General features: G+C 57.7%; 2 non-coding genes across 2 annotated transcripts; both read left to right on the top strand.

The window, feature by feature from the left end:
- The first annotated feature begins 2,085 nt into the window (after positions 1-2,085).
- Positions 2,086-3,978, top strand: LOC126320782 (small subunit ribosomal RNA). The gene has a single exon (XR_007558250.1). It is a non-coding gene; the product is annotated as a small subunit ribosomal RNA (ribosomal RNA).
- A 363-nt stretch (positions 3,979-4,341) lies between these two features.
- LOC126320781 (5.8S ribosomal RNA) lies at positions 4,342-4,496 on the top strand. The gene has a single exon (XR_007558249.1). It is a non-coding gene; the product is annotated as a 5.8S ribosomal RNA (ribosomal RNA).
- The last annotated feature ends 3,004 nt before the right edge of the window (positions 4,497-7,500 follow it).

The raw sequence follows: 7,500 nt of genomic DNA, 5'->3' as shown, positions 1-7,500 counted from the left end.
TAACCCACGTTGTCCCTTAACCTAACCCACGTTGTCCCTTAACCTAACCCACGTTGTCCCTTAACCTAACCCACGTTGTCCCTTAACCTAACCCACGTTGTCCCTTAACCTAACCCACGTTGTCCCTTAACCTAACCCACGTTGTCCCTTAACCTAACCCACGTTGTCCCTTAACCTAACCCACGTTGTCCCTTAACCTAACCCACGTTGTCCCTTAACCTAACCCACGTTGTCCCTTAACCTAACCCACGTTGTCCCTTTGCCTAACATAGTTCACTGCTCGGAATCTCTGGTGTCGTTGTTATCCTCATGTAGATGTCTTGCGAGTGTTGCTTACTTTCCACATATTCCTGCTATCCACTGTCAATTGTACTGCAATAGGACTATATCGCCGACCCCCCCCCTCCCCCCCCTCTGTCCCCCTCTGTCCCCCTCTTTGTGTCTCTGTCCTCTCAAGCTGGTCGGTCTGGCGTTTGAGTGTTAAATGAGCCTCGCAGCTGTTCAGTTGCATTCAGATGTCGACGCCCTCAGTGTACGTCGTGGTATGGTCTGTGTCCATTGTCCGCTGATGTCGTACGCGTAACCCACACGCTGTACCGATCATCGGTCGTTACGTACAGAGTGAAGTAGTGTGATACGTGTGACCGTACGCTGGCTGTGCCCAACGGTGTCGAATCTCAATTTCCATATGTTGTGCTTGATGCTACTTGTCTCGTCTCCCAATAACAGCTAGGTTGCACTGTGGTACGCCGTAGAGGCGTGTGGGAGGAACGTACGAACGCATTGTATGTCACCCTGGGTCGCTGGGGGTGGTGGTGCGGTGAGTCAGGTCAGGTCAGGTCAGCGTGAGCCGTCTGATGTAGTGACGCGTGTATTCCGACTTTGTCGTATTGCCTCACACAAAGTGCTACCCTGGTGGACCGCGTTCCATATCTGGGACATGCCGCAGATGCCGGTTGACAGTGGATCGCGGAAGGTACATCGCATACGTGCGCGGGCCACCTTCCACGTGTTCTCTTCTGCACATGTCGCAGTGTGTATGTGGTCTGATGTAGCGTGTCGTGACACATGACATCCTGGCATGCAAGAATTGTTGAATTCGCAAATGTAGGTGGACATCTACGTTTACTGCCCAAGATACGCAAATGAACTGGAAATCCGTTGTTGAGCGGTTGTTCACGCTGGAGGTGAATCTGTGATGGCGACGATCGGTACAGCTATTAACCGGTTGTTTCAGCGGTACCCGCCACATCCACACGCGTGACTAGGCCCATGTGGGTATGAAGCGATACGCGGCGGTGGCTTGGTGGGACTGTTCCCGGCCGGTGAAGGGGGCCGCCCGGCGTGTTGGCCGCGCGCTGCGTGGGCGCACGCGCAACAGGCGGCTGGTGGGGGGCGCCGAGTGGCAGGAGCGCCAGCCGACGGGCCCGGCAGGCGGCGCAGCTACGCTGCGGCGCACCCTGCACACGGCGCCTGGCGGCCAAAGTTGGTTCAGCCGAGCCCGGTGCGAAGCGCGGTGGACATCTGCAGTGTGCTGGTCTGATTGAGGACTGTGTGCGTTGAGGATGCGCCGCCGCCTGGCACTCGGCGCCGCGACGCCGTCTGCTGCTCGGTCGCCCCAGCGGTTCTCGCAGGTGGTTTGTATCGCAGTTGTGCGGACGTGTTGGCGCGTGCGCTGTGCTGGGAGAGTTCGCTTCTGCACCCAAGTGGGGCTTTGCCCTTGTGTGGCGCTGGCGTTGGAGCTGCCGGTCACCATAGGTGGCGCGTGTTGTCTCCCGCCGGCAATGCCACGACAGCACGCTCCCGGGCCTCTGTCGGCAGCGGCAAGCTCAGTTGGGAGCAAGGGTGTTCGCACTAAAACCGTCTACTCGCCTAACTCCGGGCGATTGCGCCTCTCTCGAAACCGACCAAGTACCTAGGACGGCGCTGCGCGCCGCCGGGACCTGAGAGGGTTTCGAGGTGTATCGTGCAGGGGAGCTCGGCCTCCTCCTGTTTGCAGAATAATTGAGCGGACGCTTGCGTGTTCGCGCGGGCCCCCGGGACACACTCCCGGGCGGCCGGCTGCTCAGCTCTAGTTGACGCAGCTCCCTGGTTGATCCTGCCAGTAGTCATATGCTTGTCTCAAAGATTAAGCCATGCATGTCTCAGTACAAGCCGCATTAAGGTGAAACCGCGAATGGCTCATTAAATCAGTTATGGTTCCTTAGATCGTACCCACGTTACTTGGATAACTGTGGTAATTCTAGAGCTAATACATGCAAACAGAGTCCCGACCAGAGATGGAAGGGACGCTTTTATTAGATCAAAACCAATCGGATTGGCTTGTCTGGTCCGTTTGCCTTGGTGACTCTGAATAACTTTGGGCTGATCGCACGGTCCTCGTACCGGCGACGCATCTTTCAAATGTCTGCCTTATCAACTGTCGATGGTAGGTTCTGCGCCTACCATGGTTGTAACGGGTAACGGGGAATCAGGGTTCGATTCCGGAGAGGGAGCCTGAGAAACGGCTACCACATCCAAGGAAGGCAGCAGGCGCGCAAATTACCCACTCCCGGCACGGGGAGGTAGTGACGAAAAATAACGATACGGGACTCATCCGAGGCCCCGTAATCGGAATGAGTACACTTTAAATCCTTTAACGAGTATCTATTGGAGGGCAAGTCTGGTGCCAGCAGCCGCGGTAATTCCAGCTCCAATAGCGTATATTAAAGTTGTTGCGGTTAAAAAGCTCGTAGTTGGATTTGTGTCCCACGCTGTTGGTTCACCGCCCGTCGGTGTTTAACTGGCATGTATCGTGGGACGTCCTGCCGGTGGGGCGAGCCGAAGGGGTGCTTTCGCGTCCCGAGGCGGACCCCGTTTAAATCCTACCAGGGTGCTCTTTGTTGAGTGTCTCGGTGGGCCGGCACGTTTACTTTGAACAAATTAGAGTGCTTAAAGCAGGCAAGCCCGCCTGAATACTGTGTGCATGGAATAATGGAATAGGACCTCGGTTCTATTTTGTTGGTTTTCGGAACCCGAGGTAATGATTAATAGGGACAGGCGGGGGCATTCGTATTGCGACGTTAGAGGTGAAATTCTTGGATCGTCGCAAGACGAACAGAAGCGAAAGCATTTGCCAAGTATGTTTTCATTAATCAAGAACGAAAGTTAGAGGTTCGAAGGCGATCAGATACCGCCCTAGTTCTAACCATAAACGATGCCAGCCAGCGATCCGCCGCAGTTCCTCCGATGACTCGGCGGGCAGCCTCCGGGAAACCAAAGCTTTTGGGTTCCGGGGGAAGTATGGTTGCAAAGCTGAAACTTAAAGGAATTGACGGAAGGGCACCACCAGGAGTGGAGCCTGCGGCTTAATTTGACTCAACACGGGAAACCTCACCAGGCCCGGACACCGGAAGGATTGACAGATTGATAGCTCTTTCTTGATTCGGTGGGTGGTGGTGCATGGCCGTTCTTAGTTGGTGGAGCGATTTGTCTGGTTAATTCCGATAACGAACGAGACTCTAGCCTGCTAACTAGTCGCGTGACATCCTTCGTGCTGTCAGCGATTACTTTTCTTCTTAGAGGGACAGGCGGCTTCTAGCCGCACGAGATTGAGCAATAACAGGTCTGTGATGCCCTTAGATGTTCTGGGCCGCACGCGCGCTACACTGAAGGAATCAGCGTGTCTTCCTAGGCCGAAAGGTCGGGGTAACCCGCTGAACCTCCTTCGTGCTAGGGATTGGGGCTTGCAATTGTTCCCCATGAACGAGGAATTCCCAGTAAGCGCGAGTCATAAGCTCGCGTTGATTACGTCCCTGCCCTTTGTACACACCGCCCGTCGCTACTACCGATTGAATGATTTAGTGAGGTCTTCGGACTGGTACGCGGCATCGACTCTGTCGTTGCCGATGCTACCGGAAAGATGACCAAACTTGATCATTTAGAGGAAGTAAAAGTCGTAACAAGGTTTCCGTAGGTGAACCTGCGGAAGGATCATTACCGACTAGACTGCATGTCTTTCGATGTGCGTGTCGTGTCGCGCAACACGCTACCTGTACGGCAGTGGCCGTGCGCCGCGTGCGGAACCACGCGTGCCTCTCAAAACTAGCGGAAGTGTTGTTGTTGTGTGGTACGAGCGCTGAAGCTCTGGAGCGGCTGGCCTGCGGTACCTGGCGCCTGGCGCCGGTTTTGAATGACGTTCGCCCGAGTGCCTGTCCGCTCCGGTGTGGAGCCGTACGACGCCCATCGGCTGTGAGGCCGTTGGACACAAAAAAAAATAGTGGAACAGGGGCCGTCAGACGCCTCAGTCCCGCAAATGCTACTGTCTTGAAAGAGACAGTGGGAGACTGAAAAGGAAAAGATCACCCAGGACGGTGGATCACTCGGCTCGTGGGTCGATGAAGAACGCAGCAAATTGCGCGTCGACATGTGAACTGCAGGACACATGAACATCGACGTTTCGAACGCACATTGCGGTCCATGGATTCCGTTCCCGGGCCACGTCTGGCTGAGGGGTCGGCTACGTATACTGAAGCGCGCGGCGTTTTGTCCCCGCTTCGGAGACGTGGGAGTGTCGTGGTCGCCTGTGTGGCCGGCCCGCGTCTCCTTAAAACGTGCGATGCGCGCCCGTCGCCTGGCGGTTCGCATACCGGTACTATTCTCGGTAGCGTGCACAGCCGGCTGGCGGTGTGGCGTGCGACACCTCGTACAACGACCTCAGAGCAGGCGAGACTACCCGCTGAATTTAAGCATATTACTAAGCGGAGGAAAAGAAAACTAACAAGGATTCCCCCAGAAGCGGCGAGCGAACAGGGAAGAGTCCAGCACCGAACCCCGCAGGCTGCCGCCTGTCGTGGCAGTGTGGTGTTTTGGGAGGGATCACTACCCCGACGCCTCGCGCCGAGCCCAAGTCCAACTTGAATGTGGCACGGCCCGTAGAGGGTGCCAAGGCCCGTAGCGGCCGGTGCGAGCGTCGGCGGGACCTCTCCTTCGAGTCGGGTTTGCTTGAGAGTGCAGCTCCAAGTGGGTGGGTAAACTCCATCTGAGACTAAATATGACCACGAGACCGATAGCGAACAAGTACCGTGAGGGAAAGTTGAAAAGAACTTTGAAGAGGAGAGTTCAAAAGTACGTGAAACCGTTCTGGGGTAAACGTGAGAAGTCCGAAAGGTCGAACGGGTGAGATTCACGCCCATCCGGCCACTGGGCCCCCGCCCTCGGCAGATGGGGCCGGCCGCCCGCGCGGAGCAATCCGCGGCTGGGGTCGTGTCCGGTTGCCTTTCCACTCGCCGCGGGGTGGTGGGGCCGTTCGGTGTGCGGTGGGCCGCACTTCTCCCCTAGTAGGACGTCGCGACCCGCTGGGTGCCGGCCTACGGCCCGGGTGCGCAGCCTGTCCTTTCCGCGGGCCTCGGTTCGCGTCTGTTGGGCAGAGCCCCGGTGTCCTGGCTGGCTGCTCGGCGGTATATCTGGAGGAGTCGATTCGCCCCTTTGGGCGCTCGGGCTCCCGGCAAGCGCGCGCGGTTCTCCCGGATGACGGACCTACCTGGCCCGGCCCCGGACCCGCGCCGCTGTTGGCTCGGGATGCTCTCGGGCGGAATAATCGCTCCCGTCAGCGGCGCTTCAGCTTTGGACAATTTCTACGACCCGTCTTGAAACACGGACCAAGGAGTCTAACATGTTGCGCGAGTCATTGGGCTGTACGAAACCTAAAGGCGTAATGAAAGTGAAGGTCTCGCCTTGCGCGGGCCGAGGGAGGATGGGGCTTCCCCGCCCTTCACGGGGCGGCGGCCTCCGCACTCCCGGGGCGTCTCGTCCTCATTGCGAGGTGAGGCGCACCTAGAGCGTACACGTTGGGACCCGAAAGATGGTGAACTATGCCTGGCCAGGACGAAGTCAGGGGAAACCCTGATGGAGGTCCGTAGCGATTCTGACGTGCAAATCGATCGTCGGAGCTGGGTATAGGGGCGAAAGACTAATCGAACCATCTAGTAGCTGGTTCCCTCCGAAGTTTCCCTCAGGATAGCTGGTGCTCGTACGAGTCTCATCCGGTAAAGCGAATGATTAGAGGCCTTGGGGCCGAAACGACCTCAACCTATTCTCAAACTTTAAATGGGTGAGATCTCCGGCTTGCTTGATATGCTGAAGCCGCGAGCAAACGACTCGGATCGGAGTGCCAAGTGGGCCACTTTTGGTAAGCAGAACTGGCGCTGTGGGATGAACCAAACGCCGAGTTAAGGCGCCCGAATCGACGCTCATGGGAAACCATGAAAGGCGTTGGTTGCTTAAGACAGCAGGACGGTGGCCATGGAAGTCGGAATCCGCTAAGGAGTGTGTAACAACTCACCTGCCGAAGCAACTAGCCCTGAAAATGGATGGCGCTGAAGCGTCGTGCCTATACTCGGCCGTCAGTCTGGCAGTCATGGCCGGTCCTCGCGGCCGGCCGCGAAGCCCTGACGAGTAGGAGGGTCGCGGCGGTGGGCGCAGAAGGGTCTGGGCGTGAGCCTGCCTGGAGCCGCCGTCGGTGCAGATCTTGGTGGTAGTAGCAAATACTCCAGCGAGGCCCTGGAGGGCTGACGCGGAGAAGGGTTTCGTGTGAACAGCCGTTGCACACGAGTCAGTCGATCCTAAGCCCTAGGAGAAATCCGATGTTGATGGGGGCCGTCATAGCATGATGCACTTTGTGCTGGCCCCCGTTGGGCGAAAGGGAATCCGGTTCCTATTCCGGAACCCGGCAGCGGAACCGATATAAGTCGGGCCCCTCTTTTAGAGATGCTCGTCGGGGTAACCCAAAAGGACCCGGAGACGCCGTCGGGAGATCGGGGAAGAGTTTTCTTTTCTGCATGAGCGTTCGAGTTCCCTGGAATCCTCTAGCAGGGAGATAGGGTTTGGAACGCGAAGAGCACCGCAGTTGCGGCGGTGTCCCGATCTTCCCCTCGGACCTTGAAAATCCGGGAGAGGGCCACGTGGAGGTGTCGCGCCGGTTCGTACCCATATCCGCAGCAGGTCTCCAAGGTGAAGAGCCTCTAGTCGATAGAATAATGTAGGTAAGGGAAGTCGGCAAATTGGATCCGTAACTTCGGGATAAGGATTGGCTCTGAGGATCGGGGCGTGTCGGGCTTGGTCGGGAAGTGGGTCAGCGCTAACGTGCCGGGCCTGGGCGAGGTGAGTGCCGTAGGGGTGCCGGTAAGTGCGGGCGTTTAGCGCGGGCGTGGTCTGCTCTCGCCGTTGGTTGGCCTCGTGCTGGCCGGCGGTGCAGGATGCGCGCGCCTGCGCGGCGTTCGCGCCCCGGTGCTTCAACCTGCGTGCAGGATCCGAGCTCGGTCCCGTGCCTTGGCCTCCCACGGATCTTCCTTGCTGCGAGGCCGCGTCCGCCTTAGCGTGCTCCTCCGGGGGCGCGCGGGTGCGCGGATTCTCTTCGGCCGCCATTCAACGATCAACTCAGAACTGGCACGGACTGGGGGAATCCGACTGTCTAATTAAAACAAAGCATTGCGATGGCCCTAGCGGGTGTTGACGCAATGT

The sequence above is a fragment of the Schistocerca gregaria genome, unplaced genomic scaffold (assembly GCF_023897955.1).
Source record: "Schistocerca gregaria isolate iqSchGreg1 unplaced genomic scaffold, iqSchGreg1.2 ptg000746l, whole genome shotgun sequence".
Lineage (NCBI taxonomy): Eukaryota > Metazoa > Arthropoda > Insecta > Orthoptera > Acrididae > Schistocerca > Schistocerca gregaria.
Note: the sequence above shows the minus strand (reverse complement) of the source record. Positions and strands in the feature narration are given on the sequence as shown.